Here is a 17,867-nt window from a genome sequence, read left to right as displayed (position 1 = left end):
CTCATTTTATAATATCCCGTACACTGTTACTAGACCATAGTTGCACTGTTAATTGCAAGGGTGACCAACGCTAGGAGCATTACTCGACTTGCTGCGAGATTTGCAGCTCTGCCTCTCCAAACTTTGTTTTTTCGCACGCTTATTTTCTTATTCGATCTGGCGTAGAAAATCCTTGGCCGTCTCTCATTACTTCACTCTAGTGTATTTCCTTCAAATCGAGCGAAGTTATCGCGAAGTGCGCTCGACTCGGAAGTATTATACGTGAGCACACTGCCGGCGTGTCATTACATTTGCCCCTCGTTTAAAGTGGTGCACGTGGCACAACCAGTGGAGCGTATGCACATACCGTTGTCCTCCATAACGGGTGAGTTCGAGCGGTGATAACGAACCCCGACATGCGGCCGCTATCGAATATTCGAGAAACTCGAATATCAAGTCCCGCGAATCGAAATACGTTGGTTGGAAACAAAAGTATCAGTCGCATTAGGTAATTTGAATATTCGCGTATAACCCACGCGCGCGCGAAAAGACAAAAAAAAAAAAACTTCGATCGCTCGATAGTTTCTTCTCTCACTTTGCGCCGTCTGAGCCGGAAATAACGAGAAGACGCATTCAAGGAATACACGAACTCGCTTGTTATTCAAACATTCGAAAGATGGCGAGTCAAACAGTGAAACGCTGGAAAGATGGCCCGACGAACTTACGTATGCAACACCAGAGGTCGACTCGTAAAAAATGATTTAAAAATGATGAGGGCAAAAAGAGGGCGCTTTACGATCCTTCTTTTAATGAAGGAGAGACATGGCGAAATTCGAACAAGATTTGTAATGACCGAAGGAAAGAAATAAACGCGGCACAGAATTGGGGCGCTATAGATGAGTTCAAAAAGAAAAGAAAAGAAGAAAATAATGAGCAATATAGAGATGCCGCAGTCCTTAGCGTTGGCCCGTTCAAACGAACCATCGCTGAATGGCGATATGGTTCTTACGCGTGCTCCTCAGACTATTGGAAGAACCGAGACGAAGGGAGGACGTGGTATCCATAAAAAGAAATAAAGAAAAGAACCAGGAACGGAGGAGGTACATTTGTTTCTCTCTTTCACTCATTCGATGCCGTATGAGCGAGCGACATAGATATATTGCTGCTGGTCCAAGAAGTGCGCGCACGCGTGGTTTCGCGAAATAAAAAAGGAAGCGAGGATGGAAACGGACGGAATCTCAATGCGTTGAATAAATAAATAAGTAAACAGAGATCAGTGGTCGCGCGCGCCTGCACCGCCCACATCATTTGTATCCGCGTCGTATTGCTTTCGCTTAACCCCCGACGGGCCTTATACCCGTGCGTGTGGTCTCGGGGCGTTATTAGGGCCAATATATATACGCCGGGACTCTTCGGCCGGCCATCGCCTGGAGAGGTGCGGGGACGCGCTCGGCATCCACCAGCTTACGAACGACTTTCTTTTTCGTTTGCTGCCTCTGCTGGACAAGTAGGAGTGTTCCGAGTTGTTTACTGCGTACAGCGCTGGGCAGGGACCGCGGTTACAACCATACCCGAGGCTGTGATCACTGATGCTCGTCTATACCCCATGAAACCGCGCCGCGGGTCTTGGCGAGGTTGTAGTGAGGAGTGGTGGAGAGGAGTGCACGAGAAGATTCGTTTTTCATCCACGCCTATGCGAGTCAACGCAAGCTATATAGTGCAAGCTAAATAGTGCGATATTGCGAAACGAAATGCGTGAGCCGATCTCTTGAGGAGTATATGAATTAACCGAAAAAAAAATGACGGCCAGCGAAGATGTTGCGTGGCGCTTTTGCCGGCAAGGCGTCTACTAGCTGCGTTATTTCCTGCACTTGGCACACAGAGTGTTGTTGCGCAGATAGACCAGTGGTTATCTCCTGCACGCATTGCTTGGCTTGCCCGACTGCATCTTCCTTTTGAAAGAAAGTAAAACTTAAACAGAGCCAAAGCCGATACAAGTGAAAAAAATTGATACACATGTCTCTTGAGAACTTGACGTTCCGGCACTAAGACGGAAACCTTGTTCACAGATTGCGAAAAGTTCTCCCGCCGGAATTACACTGCCTGTATTTGTTCATGACTTCTTCCATGCTTTAATGAATGTTCTTTTGCGGTATGTTTATGTTAACTGTACCCACCCCGGTGTAATGACTTATGGTGCAGCAGGTACTCAATAAAAAAATAACGAAACGGCCAGGAGAGCACAAAGTCGTAGGCGGCTAGATAGATAAATAGACAGCTAGATACGCTCAAACTCGCAGAAGTTCGCTAAGAAATGCTTCGCATTTAAAATGTTGTTGGAAGCTTATTCTCCTTGGTCTGCCTCAGCTCCCCTTTGAGACATTTAGAAAAACCAACATTTCGCCGAAATGTTTCTTCAGAACTTCCTTTTTAAAATCTCAACTTGAATGTCAGACACCCATGTTTGCTCTCTGTTTATACTGTCATCGTCTTTTTTTTCAAATGGTGTCTAAGCTAACGTTATCAATCTTTATTAACGTTAACGCCTACCGTTAACTTCATCACTCCCTGTACGGTTCTCGGCTTTTTTTCTGAAGTGTCTTTAAAGTTTTGATTGCTACAAGTAATAAGCAATAAAGTGATTTCATGCCTTTTTAATGACATCGGTAAGCTGCTTGTTTGACTTGGTCGTGTACGCCACATGTATTAGACGGGAACCATATCCCGAAGAATTCCTTCACGGGATGGCTGTTTCGTGCGAATATTTAGCGTAGTGGAACACACAGCGCGAAAATACGAAGGGGACACAGGAAGGAAACACACATAGCGCTAAACTTACAACAGTTTATTAGATCAATTTTCCAATATTTAGCGCAGCTAAACAGGGAGCTAAGTGCCTCGTTTTCTTTTGTCTTGATGTCTCGTTTTCTTTTCGAAATCTAAATCTAAATTTCTAACTCCTAATATCAAGACGATATTGAAGTTATAATTTGGGATGCCAGGCTCCCACGACGTATACGAACAAGTAAATCTGCTGCTTCTCCCATTGTGCAGCAAAAAGAAAAAAAAAAGAAGGATAAATGCTTTGACCACAAATTTCATTAAAAGTATTCGATGCTTTCAGTAAAGCGAACGCGTACCACACATACCTGTTGAGTTTCTTCAAAATATCTCCAAGTTAAAAAAATAACTAACTAACTAGTGGATTGGTAAGTAGACAATCGTGCAGTGAAAGTTGAATCAACAAGAAACGAGAAAAATAGCGGATATTGAAAGAAAACCGTGACTTCGTGTGCAGAACAATTAGGTTCTAACGCGCGGTATCGAATTCCATTTTGGCCATGGCGAGTACTCGTGGTAAGACGATTAGGTCAGGTTACACGAGACATTACAGCCAATTATTGACTTGCAGCACGTTAATTTAATCGTCGCTCTTATCGAAGTTTCTGTAAAATGTTGAGTACTGCTTCCTGGTGCAATCTAGACGCTTCGCCCGTACGCTAGCGCATCAGTCGACGTGGAGCATCGCTTCTTTATCGGCTTCGATTGGGGTGGCATACAAAACATTGCTCGGAGCGACCGACAGTGCTACATGCGAGGTCTGCGGCATCGAAGAAAACGCATACCATGGTCTATCCCCCTGCCTTCAAAATGCTCTGAAAGACAAGCGCCTTCTGACGTTCTGCGACGACTACCGCTCTCCGTGCAGGTGCTGCTGGAGCACCCTTCCCATCGCACGTCGGCCCACAAGGCAGTTAAAGCACGTTTGTTCTTTTTGAAGACGACGAGCCTGTGTGAACGCCATTGAGTATTGTAGCGCAAGCCACACGTATGGGTCAGCGCATTCGCTGCTCATTTCCTTCTTCCCTTCGCTCCTCTCTTTCTCATCTTTTTATGTCCTTTTCCCACTGCCCCAGCGTAGAGTAGCCAACCGGACGTATTTCTGATTAACTTCCTTGCCTTTCTGTTTCCTTCGTTGCTTCTTAGTGTACCCAAATACGCCGCCATCCTTCCTCATACACGGCCCACCCGGAAAACACGAACTGCGTAGGTAGCAACGATGAACGTGAGAAAAAGGACTGTGAATACTGAAGAAGTACGAGCGATGTCGTCGGGAATGTTATGCATTCGAGACGGAACTTACGCGATTAGGGAAAGCGTTCTGCACAAAGCGTGTGCGTGCATTCGCAGAAGGCAGCATGCATTTCGCCGTGATGTATACACGGAAGATGGAACGAAAGTATGCCTCGCGGTCTTGCGAGCTCGTCGCCTAAGTGAAGCCACGCGGCCGCTTGTGAATGATGAAGTGCTCCACTAACGCGACCACGCACCCATTTGTTCGCGTGCAGCCACAGTCGGCGAGCCGTAATGGAGTTGTCGCGAAAGTCGGTTACGACGCCTATTGTGAGAAAGCGCAAGTGTTGCGGTTTGCACTCGTCGCTAAGGAACGTAGGCCTATTACGAAGAAACGTGAAGCAGTGCTGCGATATGACTGTTAATGAAGAACAACCACAACCACATGTAGGGATGCAGCCAAGAAGTATGTACGGCTGTAATAGAATCTTTGCGGGAACGAAAAAATGAAACGAGGTATCCGCGAAAGAAGATGGCTTCGAAATGACTAGTGCACTCGCGAGAGTAGCTGTGAGTCACGCCAGAACTTTATACTAGATACTAATAAAGAGCATTATTATGCATCTTAAATGCAAGAATTAATCGTAGCACAGGCAATTATTGGTAAGAAGCAATTAAATGAACGAACAAAAGAAACGCCACAATCATGCTTGTGGCCCTGAGGGAAGATGTCGCAGTCCGAAAACTATTCGAGGTAGTGTGGCCGAGAGATAACAGTATACCTGTATTACTTGATTACAGTGTTATAACAACGAACAACCGATATTACCTAACGTTAACCAGTAGTGGTATTACGTACGAAAATACGAGAGGCTTCACCCAGTCTGTAAACTTTTATAATTACTTCGAGTTTTGTGTAATATGTCGTCTTGAATGTAACTTTATGTGGTATCTCGTGTGTCCTGCTTTACATTGTTAGCTGTCTTCTTTATCGAATTTTTGGCTCGATAAATCAAAAATGACTTCTTTTGATACTTGACCACGGGGATGCTTCCGAAACCCTACTTTACTTTTCATATATAATGCCTCGCGTTCATAGCTTATTTTACGAGAACGCGAAACAAGCCGGTGGTCACCACTCTTAACACGCGCCGTTTAATCGTATTCCAGATAGTTAGAATCAACAGCTGAGCGTATGAGTTCAAGCTCAGAGCTCTGTTGCTGCGTGACTCTTCCGCGTCCTTTTTTTTTCGCGTTTTCCACAGTTCAAGAGTTCAAGGACAGGAAATTCTTTTTTCGGGCTTCGGAAAGCCGCGTGATCCACCAGTTGCGCACTTCGAGCCACCAACGCCTTGGCAGGGAGATCCCGCGAGCCTTAAATGAGGAACACCACCGGGCACCCTCGTGCTTGCTAAAACTTCAACAAAGCTTCGCCTAAAGGCGAGTCGGAGACGCACTCCGACTGGACGTGTAAGGCATTCGTCTCTCGGCGACTGCTAAACATTTCATTATGCTTCTCATGTAGGCGAGCCTCTTTAGCGCACGCGCGAAATCTCAATCTGTGCGGCCCGGCGACGTTCACTTAGGCGCCTTATTTATTTAGGGAAGCGCGCCGCCGCAGCGGCTCGCTTGCTAAACGACTCGTCCCAACCGCCGCCGCTGGTCCTAATAGCGCTAAGGACAGCAGCTTCCACCGTCAGCGTCTTTTCCTTTCTCGACCCGCTTTTTCTCTCAGCGGCGCGGACGACCGCACATCTTCTCTGGCCGAGCGGCGACGCGGGTTAAAATAACAGCGTTCGCCTCTTAAACGCTTACGTGCCCTCAAGCAACAGCTCGTGACTTCGTCTAATGTCCGTCATTTTCCCTTCCTCCCTCTCTCGCTGTCTCAATTTTTGCTTGCGCATCTTCTTCCCGCGCTCTCTTCCACAAAACGTTGCCCTCTTTTTTTCGTTTTCCAGCTTGTTCAGCGGCATTTGCCTTTGCCAGGCTCTGATCATCCAAGTAGACGTTAAGAAACTGCAGAGCTGAGGTACTGGGAATGGGACATGATGGGAGTGAGCAAAAAAGTGAGGGAGGGTGGGCGAGGTCCTAAATATGTGGCTGGTTAGCCACAGTCATGCGTTCAGGCACCATGGACGCTCGTTAATTTCGATTAGCGCCGCACGAATTCGCCAGCAGCGCTGACAAGCGAAGGGCCTCGCGAACGCAGCTGCCCCCAACCCCTTTCTCTTTGGTGTTTCCTTTGGCATGGTCGGTGCTCTTGCTGGCGCAAATGTGCGTGGACTCTCGTGGCTGTCGTCTTTACACTGGACCTGTACTTGCCTTCGTTCTCCTTCGTTTTTTTGTTTCTTTGTCGAATTTGTCTTGTACGCGAGCGAGCCTAGGTCCCTCTCTTTTTTGTTTGTTCTTGTTATTTACACCTTGTTTGTTGCCCGCAGCTGTGGCCGGCAATGGAAGCGACACAACGCAACAACTCATTTAATGCAGCGTCCGCGCACACTGCGGAAGGGGGGAAGCGCCCGAGTTTTCAACGTCGAACGCTTGCGGTCTGATGCGCTTTTGAAGACTTTCGCCTTGACTTGCGTCGAAGAAAATCTTGCGTCATTTAGCTTTTTTACTGACGCCTTCTTTTGTACCTTATTTTTTTCAGAAGAGCCTGCGATGACACCCGGTGTTTTTAAAACGAGAACCCGAATAGCAGCACCAGCGCCAAGCTTAAAAGTTGAACTAAAGTCATTACTAAACTATGTGAAAAACTCTTGGGTGTTGGAAACGAAAGTACATACAAGATCAATTTGATAACGAGTTTCCCAGTTAAGCATTACGGATCACTCGCAGTGTACCTTCCTCAGCGTGCTACTGCAGATTTCTCTACAGTATAATTGCCCTATTTCCTCGCTTTTATCGGAATGCAAAATAATGCGACCAGTGCTAATGTCGTACATATACGTCACATACGCTCAATATTTGGAATAACATCAAGTGCTGCCCTTAAACGCAACTGCCAATTAATTCACGATCACAGTACATGAACCTGCATATTAAAATAAAAAACGACTGTTACAAGATATCAGAAAAAAAAAAACATGGTTCATCCCTCCGTCATAGGAATTGGAATAACACGAAAGTAAAGCGTGCCCTTATAGAAGCAACTGAATGTTTACTGTACGTTGATATAAGAGAGTTTGCACAATGTCTGGCAGCTATAGCCCCGTTTAACGCGGATGCACCCACTTTGATGCTTGGTGGTACATCTCCATGCCGATGACTAACGTCCATGTTAAATGATTAAACAAACCCTTGTGGTAGCTGTAGTAGTTAACGGTGAAAGCGTAATCAGAGAACGAGCTGTGATAGCCAGAAGAGTGTCGCATATTAGACGCAGAACTTGGTCGGCATCCTGCGGCACGTTAAAATGTGATTGAACACCATGGCGGCACTTGAGGGAAACGCAAAGCGCGTCGTGCCGCCGCGGTAGCCCGGCCGCAATTTTTCTCGGGGCGAGCGCGTAGGCGGGGAACGCGGTGTTACAGCCAGGTGAGGCAGGCGCGCGTCGCATAGCTATTTTAGGGGCGAAGCTCCTTAAAGCGGCACTTGTTCGTCCCTCGTAGTCGTAGTGCATAACTAGTCGTAACGCTAGTACCAGATCTTGACCTCCAAGGTGGTGCCGGTGGGAGATTTTTCCTGTGCGTTATTGAACAATAAAAAATTTGCAGCGTGCGCATTAACTAAAAGCCGAATTCTTCTGTCTCTCATTCCCCATTAGCAGCCATTGGCATGTTCCAGTAAGAAACGTTAGTAGAAGTAGAAGTGTAAGTGTTAGCTAAAAGCCGACTTCTTCTGTCTCTCATTACCATTAGTTGCCATTGTTTACCTCCAAGGTAGTGCCTGGTCAGATTTCTCCTGTGCGTGGTTAAACAATAAAAACTTTGTTCAAAGCGCCGTTGATTGATGAAATAAACCAACGAAAGAACGCCAGATGTTTCTAAAGCAAAACGAAAAGACGCCAGCTGCTTAACGAAAGACGCCAGATGTTTTCTAAAGCAATGGTTTTCTAAACAATGAAAATTCACAGCGTGCATGTAAAATTAAAGTGAGCTGCAAGTCGTCATAACTCTCATCGAACCTTTAGTATAAACGCGCCCGATCTCACGTCGGTGATGATGTACTGGGCAGAATTCACGGAAGATTCACGGTTTACCGATGAACCTCCGCAGCTTCGCCCACTCATCATCATTCACTCCGTGGATATGCTGTGATTTTTTTGGTTTGATTAGCGTGATGCTATGAGAGAGGCCGACGCTTTTACGACACTTGCGTTAAGGTCTCCACCTCGCGGTGTGTTAAGGCATTGACAAAATTGCACTTCTATTGAAAACGCGCCGAATGAGACGAACGTGTCACGCGTTGCAGGTACTAATCGCGGAAGCCACATTAATGACGAATTATTCTGCTTTGCCGCTCTCAGAAGGCATTACCACCCCGCCGACCGGGAGAATGGTAGACATAAAAGGCGCGTTTGTAAAGCATCTCGAGTCTGTGAGCGTGGCGCAGTGGATAGCGCACCGGGCATCTGTTTTGCGGACCGAGCGGTCGTGGGTTCGATGCCCTTTGACGGAACTTTTTTTCTTTGTCATCTGATCGTGTGCATATTTTCGACGTCATTTCCGTGACGGAAATACGTCACTGAAGTCTTGGTGGACCCCGACATAAACACTTTCGTGTTAATATAGTGATAAGACATGGTTCGGGGGACTTATAGACGAAGGATTGTTGGAAGTGAGTACAGCATCACAGTGATTTCTTACGTGGATTAGATGTTTAAGCACATAATGGTACATATGCTTCTATGACGTCGTCCAGTTTTTAGGGGCGAAGCTCCTTAAGGCGGCACCCGTTCGTCCCTCGTAGTTGTCGTAGTCGTAGTGCGTAACCAGTCGTAACGCTAGTACCAGATCTTGACCTCCAAGGTGGTGCCGGTGGGAGATTTTTCCTGTGCGTTGTTGAACAATAAAAAATTCGCAGCGTGCGCGTTAACTAAAAGCCGAATTCTTCTGTCTCTCATTCCCCATTAGCAGCCATCGGCATGTTCCAGTAGGAAACGTTAGTAGAAGTAGAAGTGTAAGTGTTAGCTATAAGCCGACTTCTTCTGTCTCTCATTCCCATTAGCAGCCATTGTTTACCTCCAAGGTATTGCCCGGTGAGATTTCTACTGTGCGTGATTAAACAATAAAAATTTTGTTCAAAACGCCGTTGATTGATGAAATAAACCAACGAAAGACGCCAGATGTTTTGTAAAAGCAAAACGAAAGAACGCCAGATGTTTCTAAAGCAATGGTTTTCTAAACAATGAAAATTCACAGCGTACATGTAAAATTAAAGTGAGCTGCAAGTCGTCATAACTCATCGAACCTTTAGTATAAACGCGCCCGATCTCACGTCGGTGATGATGTACTGGGCAGAATTCACTGAAGATTCACGGTTTACCGATGAACCTCCGCAGCTTCGCCCACTCATCATCATTCACTCCGTGGATATGCTGTGATTTTTCGTTCTCTCTCTCTCTTTCTCTTTTCGTATTTGACCTGAGCTGTGATTGCGCACACGCGTGTGCTTTAAATATCTTTCACTTCTTCCTTCTAATCTTTATAGTTCCTTCTCCCACCCCTCGGTGCAGCGCTGTAAAGCGGATGCATCTTCCGGTTGACCTCTCTGTCTTTTCGCTCCTCTCATCTCTCCACCATCCTACAAAGCGTATATGTGGTATTAACGCTAGCATCAACAGTATCAGAATAATACGGAACGCCGTGAGCAATGCAGCGCAATGCCGCTGCTAATTTTATGGCGTGAAGAGTCGTACAGAAATTTACTATCAACACCAATATGAGCGGTTACACGCGAGAGCATGGCAAATAGCCTCGAACCCGACGTGGTGTAGGTGGTCAAAATTTCCGGAGCCCTCCGCTACGGCGTCTCTCATAATCATATCGTGGTTTCGGGAGTTTAAACCCCAACAATTATTATATTATTATAACCCGACGTGTAGTGATTCGCGGTGGCCGATGTCGGAAACGAAGTCGAAAGGTTGCCGGGATTCCGCTAACTATTGGTGCTCCCGCCGTGCTAGCGTGTATACAAAACGGCAGCTGATTCATTTCAATTCGCTTTTGTGTGCTTGCGTGAGCGTGCCACACACGAGATTAAGACATAGAAAAATAGGCCTAAGAAAAACACCACTGCTCTTTGCTGCGCGTGAGCGCTACAACGAGCGCTCTATGTGAAGCTGTTATCTGTGCCAAACGTTCCGCGCGTCATAAAAACAAGACGCGTGGCGTGAGCAACAACAGTTTGCGTAAAAACGTCACCATCTCCACTACATTTTTAACAGCGCAATACGATCGACTCTGTCGATCGTATCGAGGATTTGAAACCATTTTGCACGCGCTTGAGTGTTCCCACTCGTACTGCTCGCGATAGTACGCAGTACTATCGTACGCAGGAATTCATGATAGTACGCAGGAATTCATGTGTACAGTATAATACTGCAATTTCTACACTAGGTCTCGCGAGTTCTCGCGAAATCTCGGCCACTGTCGTCGAGTCTCGCGAGATCTCACTTGTTTTTCGATCAGCCTTAAAACTTATTTTTTGTTAATAAGTTCGGCAAATGAATTGTGCAATGACAAGGCAGACACGCAATAAATATTATGGACAGTAAGTCGCTGGGACTTAAGTGCACTGTACTTAACTGCTGATGACAACAACAAAACTTGAATCACTTTATATATAGCGCTGTCTTATCTATACCTACACAGTTGTGTTAGTTGCAAACATTGTGGCCTGCATAAACACACAGTAAAATGACAAACCATGCCTGCATATTCCCAAGCTACAAATATACCTGACAAGTAGCACAAGTTCATTTGATAGAGCAAATCACTCTTTCCCTGCTTTCTCGGGTTCTGTGATTTGCTGTGTCTCTTTGGTCAGTCTCTCTCGAATAAACTGCCTTTCGGTATTGCGCTGTAACCAGTATCGGTCCACACCTGCAGCCTCCTCCAATCGCCTTTCCACGGCCCCATAGAGGTATTTCCACACATGCGATCAGAAATCGCCTGATAGCACTCCGTCAGACCCGGTGAACAATTTCGCCACGGAGGCATCGTTCCTGCCAACTACGAACGCGTCGGTGTACCGTGCCATAACGTTAGAATCGCGCAATGCTTTGCGCCACGATAATTCCCCCGAATTTCGGCTTCATTTTTTTTTCTCGAACGACCAGTAACGATCACGGAAAGCGCCAGCAGATCAGTCCGTTAGCCCTAGTCAACCTTTAGATCAAACTACTGCTGTTTTTGAAGACAGAAGGTCGATTCTTCGAGTAAAAAAAAAAGCGTGGATTCATATTTTTGAGCTACCCAAATAATGATGATAGATAACTCAACTACGCAACAGCTGCTCCACCGTGGCAACGCAAGTGCAGTGTGAATAAAATGATTTGATCCAAGTAAGAGTACAAGTTTTGTCTTTGAATTTCGCAACTGAAAGCGATACCTCAGTAGATAAACGACGCGATAGAGTGTTGCGCAGGGTACGATTAAAATGGAAACGTTTTACAAGACGAGAACGTCTACTGGGCCACTGCACATTAGCATTACGTCGACAGTCCACTCAGAAAAAAAGGTCCGATTGCTTAGAGTCATCCGCGTGCCTTCTAAAGTCAGCCGCAAACGCCGAAAGTCAAATGATTGTCTTAGGCAGTCTCTACTGTCCATTGCGAAAACAGCACAGTTCCGACGACTTCTCTCTTTCTGATGGAAGCCGAAGGGCTCATTTTAAGGCGATCAGAGCAAAGGCAGTATCTTGCACCTGCGTGGGCCTTTATTCTGCCGCCGCTCGCCACTAGCTTTGTTCTTCGAAACGTGGCGAATAACTCTTTCCGGGAACGAGGGACGTTAGGACAGCGAATCGAAAAGATAAAGTATAATGTCTCGTAGGAGAAAGAGAACAGAATTGTATTGAAGGGTACGGTGCCCTAAGCATCCTTTTTCTCTTTCTCTCCTTTTTTTTTGAGCGTCAGGCGCCCTTTCCTGCGTTGAGCGTCGTCCCTCGGCTCTCGCCGTGCGCCCGTCTCGCGCGCTTCGAGTTACGCGACGCGCTTCTTCTTTTGCCGAGGTCGGCTACATTGCTATGAAACCTTCGTCGCCGAAACACAAAGTAAACATAAATAAATATAAACAACAAGAATATAAAAAAATAATCTAACTAATAAAAAATAAAAATAAAGCGTTTGCGTGCAACTGCCGTTCATGCCGCTGAAGCAGAAAGGAACAAAAAACACAAAAATAACAATAACAAGAAAGATCAGAAGAAAATAAAAAGTTATGAAAAGGCAAGAAATAAAGAAATATTTAAAACATAATAAAAGCTAAAAATAAAGAGCACTTTGTAGCTTTACCTACATAACATGCCTCTTTCGTATTCTTTGCCTCAATACATCGCCAAATGAAAACACGCGAACAGCTGCGCACACATTTCGCATCAGGGAGTGTCGTAATCGTCGGAAAATGTTCGCTTTCGTATATTACATGAAACACCAAGAAAAAAAAGAGGGGGGCTTGTACGTCGATAATGAACAAATTACGAAACCATAAGACATAAGAAATTAATCAGTGCCGTTCTTAGCAAAACTTATAAATGTGGAGTTAGAGGTCTGGATATTGTACTCTATCTTGTATCAGATAGCTTCGCGCACTTCGCCTTCTCCAGAATAGCCTACTAATCTATTTCTCAAAGTTGGACCCTCCTCAGTATTTATCGATCTCGGTATTCACATAGAGACAAATACAAACAATAAACTTCCTGTTGCACAACAATTCACAAAAGCTGTAAAAGGCAGATGCCAGCCAATCGCGATGTCGGATGTGATGGGGGGTATGAACTCACCAAAATTTTATTTCGTAAAATGTGTTCGCATGGCTTGTAGTCTTTACTCAGAATATCTCAAACACAATAATTTGCTCTGATCTACTATTGTGAATAAGCCTAGCTGTAGAACATTTTTTTTTTCGAAAATCAGCGAATATCTGCGAGACAAGCTGAGCCTTATTTATTTATTTATTTGGTTTGAATACATAGACAACATGAAGACACAGAGGAAATAGGGAGGGAACAGGCTGACAACTACCACCTAAAGGGGCACAACGCCTGCCTGCTCATTTGGAAATGGGGAAACATAGGGCAAAGTAAGATAAGGGAGAAAGACAGAGGAAAGAAAATAGGAAAGAAAACAAAACAAAACAAATAACTCAGACGTAAACACAAGTAAGTGGTCATATGGAAAAATATCTATAAGCGCGAGGCCAAATTGGTACTTTATAAGAAAGTAAGGTTCGATGAGCCTGGTCACGCCGCGTTTCATTCGCGCGAGCTTGAAGAAAGCCTTCACATGGGGATTATGCCACGCTCAGTTCTAAAATGAAACCCCAGAAAGCTGCGTTGAGCATACAGATTACTCAAGGAGGCTGTTTAACCAAAGCTTGATGCGGTTAACCTTGATTGTGAAACGATCAAGCGCGTGTTCTTTTTTTTTTTCTTGCCTTTGGAGTAAAGGCTTTCAAACGCGAAAGAAATCTGTTTCATATATGCTGCATTTTGTCACGCATCCCGACTGACTTAACGCGAACTACGAGAAGGACAGCGTTGTTTGCGATGCGTACCATCGGATCAGTGATGGAGAAGGCATCTGTACATTTTAAAGAATGCTGAATGCATGCACGACACTGCGTACTTGAACGAGACCGCTACTGAAGGTATGTCATGTGTTTAACATTCTGTGTCTTTTTAGCAGCACCGAATAATTAGGAAAGGTACCGAAAGCATGACCCCAAATGATCGACATGTTCGTTACCCGGTGCAAAAAAGAGTTATGTCGAGTACATATTACGTATATGGCTCCCTCAAAACGTTCAAGCTGTAAAAAGATACCGCGGCCTTGGAAATCGTACATAGTTAAATGTTGGAAGTTCTGTACTATGCGCACTTCACGTTGTGAAAGCAGTTATCAGGAGATATACAAATAAAGTTAACTCATACCTGGATAATAATTAGCCGACATGTGCGCATCGTTTAAGTTTTCAGTGGTATGCGCTCGTAACTTGTGCCTTCCTTCAACGAACTGAAATTGGAAGTATAATCAGGTCATTAGGTCTGTCTTGAATGCCATTCGAATAAAACAGAAGCATTGGAGTACGAAGAAAACTTTGGGCCGAAAGTACATTGCAGTAAGCACGAGAAAGGGCACTGCGGCGTCAAGCACAGCGTTCATATTGATATCACTGGATATGGTGCTCATGAATATAATCAATAACACGAGGTTGGTTGGTTGGTTGAAAAACGTTTTTGGATCCTGCGCAAGGCACGCGTCAGCGCGCAGCGGGTGACTCCCACGTCGGGACCGTCAGGCCAAGCCTGCTGGCCATTCCATCAGAAAATTCGCGTTACGCCTCTCAAGTGTCAACTGCAGCAGTCATATATATAGTTAAGCTGTATGACTATATATACTAAAGCATTTATGCTGGCTTAGAACTCAGTTAACCTTAAACATTTTGCTTACGTTCGAACTCGCTTTGAACGCCTTGAAGTCGGCGGTGCGCTTTTCCTAAACACCTTCATATAACCATTCACAAGATCAGATCAGACATTACAGGGAACGTGAATGCCAGTGGCAGAAAATTACCGAATTAAAGGCTACTCTCTCGTGTTTGTCAGTGTGTGTGATCGCATTTGATACCTGTGCGTCTACGTAATCCCTGTACATACTAGGATTCTAAACAGGCACATGGAGTAGAAAGTCAGGTGATCGACCGGGCTAACAACTCCAGTACAGCATTAAAGTTTGTGTATCCTCTCTCTCCACGCAGCTAGAATTTTACGTTAAATAAGACGAAGTCTGTCTATAACAGCATAAATTAATCCGTGATCTATGGCGGGATCAAACGTCCGTCTGCCAGCAAAGCAGCTCAATGCTCTAAATATCAGTCTACGATCGCTGCGTACTTTTCTCTTGTTCAGAGTTTAATCCTCTTTGCTAGAGCCAAGCAAGGTTGTTCTTCGAAGCATCTGAGCGTGCTTCATGGGCCAATTTTCCCGTGTTCTATTCCCGTGACAGGTAGCGTTTTGAGGCGCTGTGCTATAGCGTATGCGGTATCCTCTCGTATTTTATTCCGATAATCTTGGCGCTAGAGACATGGTTGAAGCTTCAGCTATGACATTAGCGTTGTCTCGCTGTACTGCTTTTGACAACGCATCACCGCTCGGTGTATGGAGAACCCTCCAGAGTCAAAAACTGCGTTTCGCTCTAAAGGCGAGGCAAGCTATGTGGTCGCGCATGTCGCTCCGTTCAGTCGGCTTTGCGCCCGTCCGTGTCTGTTTCGTCCGTTGTCTGAGAAAATTTTGCGCAAAAAGTGTTGATCATGGAGTACAAACTAGCTCGAACCCACACCTTGTGAAGCAAAAGGAGTGTTCTCGCATCTACTAATAATAACGTTATTCATATCTGAGGTTTCACGTGCCAAAACAACGACATCAATATGAGGCACGCTGTAGTGGAGGGCTCAGGAAATGTTTGACCGTCTGGTGTTCTTTAGCGTGAACTGACATCGCACAGTACATGGGCCTCTAGTATTCGCCTCCATTTAAACCGCCGCGGCAGGGATCGAACCCGCGACTTTCGGGTCAGCAGCCGAGCACCATACCCATGCACTGTACCACCGCAGCGGACACGCCACATTGTAGTGAACGTCAAGCTAAATTTATTTATTTATTTATTTATTTATTTATTTATTTATTTATTCATTTATTTATTTATTTATTTATTTATTTATTTATTTATTTATTTATTTTGACTCTAGAGACCCTCGAGTTGAGGGTATAACATAGGGGGTTTTAGTACAGATGCAATGCGAGTACAAATACAAGCTTGAAGAAAATTTGTTAAACAATTAGTAAGAGACAGAAGTAGACATAACTATTAACGCACTAAATTAGTCTAATAATCTCTGCGGATGCTGACGTTTCATTCAGTCTCGCGGGTTAGTAGATGTGACACCTCTATTGTCGCTGGTGCGATCCCCACCACGACAGTGCTCTGAGATGCCGTAGGCGCAACGCTGTACATTGATATCGCTTCCAGTGGTTCGCCTTTGGACAAAGCTGACTTCTTTTTTCCTTGAGAGGGAAACTTGGAAACTTTTCGAGGTACGTCCTTAATACAATCGCATTAAATAAAGAAAGAGATGAGATTATGATAAACAATGTAATCAGTGGAGATCACAATCCAGCAGTAGCAAGCATTGTTCTGAAGACTTTTAGTGGGGAAAATACAGCATATGCATGCGTAACTCATCGAACTTTCAAGTATAAAGAGGGACAATTGGTCAACATAGCCCGAACTAGCTGATAGCTTAGTGCCGCAACTGTTCATGAGTAAACTGTGCATTGTTATATTAGTTCGGTTATTTACGTGGTATTCATAGCCGTGCATTGATTTACTTGGAGCAGCACCGCTAGCTCACCTATAGGTTCTTCTATCTAACTAAACAAACATACGCTGGCGATGCCGAGTCGTTTGTAGACAGCTCGGAAAACTGTGTTGATGCTACAGAATAATTCACCAAATATAACGCGATTAATGACCTACTTTCGGTGTACATTTAACCAGCAGTTACGCCACCAATTCGGATGTCTTATATTAGATTTTGGGTGGCGTTTCTTGGCTGTTTAGGGAATACCGATGAGTGGATACAGAACCATGCATATCTCATTTCACTTGACCACATTATTTTGTCAGTGTTCTTGCTGGAAAACGGGCCGTTGAGAAATTCTCGGAAGACCATCGCAACAAGTATCTTCGAGGAAAGTCAGCGTGCGAATAACTAGCGAATTGCTATATGATCTTTGTTATTTGTTGCGGCTACTGTCCACTATGAGCTTATCACAACCAATGTAATTTCCCCAATTACTGAGTCAACCAGCGTTCAGTTGCTGTTCTACTATCAATAACATTGAATGCGGAGTTTTATGTTTCTTATTGGTTGTTTATGTGCAGTATCTCAGTGCAGTAGCTGCAAATTCGTACATTAGAATGGAAGAGAAAATGATGGTAATGATTTTACGTTGATGGCCGTTATAAGGGGGCGGCCGGGAAACAAGTTTTAAGCAAGGGTACTGCTATAAGTTGTCATATTAATAGGCGAAAGCTTTGCCACAAGCTGAAGATGAACTTAGCGTTGCGAAAGATTAGAGCCAAAATTATTTGATATATAGCGTACAAAACTACGTTAGCTCTACTGATTCATACATGCACAATTTGCTTGTGGACCCAGTAGTTCCATGCGTTCATGAATGGAACACGCAGTGCTCGCACCAAGAACATTCATTTGAAGAACAGACTCTTGAAACTTGAACAGACTCACCGGCTAGAAACCAGACGACGTAAAGAAGTTTCGATGGTGGCTTACAGTCCTTGATGGCGAATAGCGGTGGTCCCATTCCTTCCAACTTGCAACACAGCGGCTTCCTTCTGAGGACGCTACACGCAAAGTCTCATCACCGAGCTAGTTCGTCCGTTAGCTGACAATCACGTTTTTGTTGTTGTTGTTGTTGTTCACAGACTCCAAAGACCAGCGACGCCAATGCAGTTAATCCACCAGTGGAACTCAAGTGGCTCGCAGAGTTTATTTGCAGGCGAGAAGCGTTGACGAAGAGCACGTCACAGTCTCGCTGCTGTGCAAAGCAGCACGCATTTTCTTCCC

General features: G+C 45.0%; 1 protein-coding gene across 1 annotated transcript in view; it reads right to left on the bottom strand.

The window, feature by feature from the left end:
• The window catches only part of LOC119381547 (Down syndrome cell adhesion molecule-like protein Dscam2), a 381,434-nt gene extending 363,835 nt beyond the window's left edge, over positions 1 to 17,599 (bottom strand). The window contains 1 exon segment of the mRNA XM_049412821.1: positions 17,529 to 17,599. The gene's annotated coding sequence lies outside the window, so the exon portion shown is untranslated.
• Between the last annotated feature and the right edge of the window lie 268 nt (positions 17,600 to 17,867).

The sequence above is a fragment of the Rhipicephalus sanguineus genome, chromosome 2 (genome assembly GCF_013339695.2).
Source record: "Rhipicephalus sanguineus isolate Rsan-2018 chromosome 2, BIME_Rsan_1.4, whole genome shotgun sequence".
Classification (NCBI taxonomy): domain Eukaryota; kingdom Metazoa; phylum Arthropoda; class Arachnida; order Ixodida; family Ixodidae; genus Rhipicephalus; species Rhipicephalus sanguineus.
This window is presented reverse-complemented; position numbering and strand designations above follow the sequence as displayed.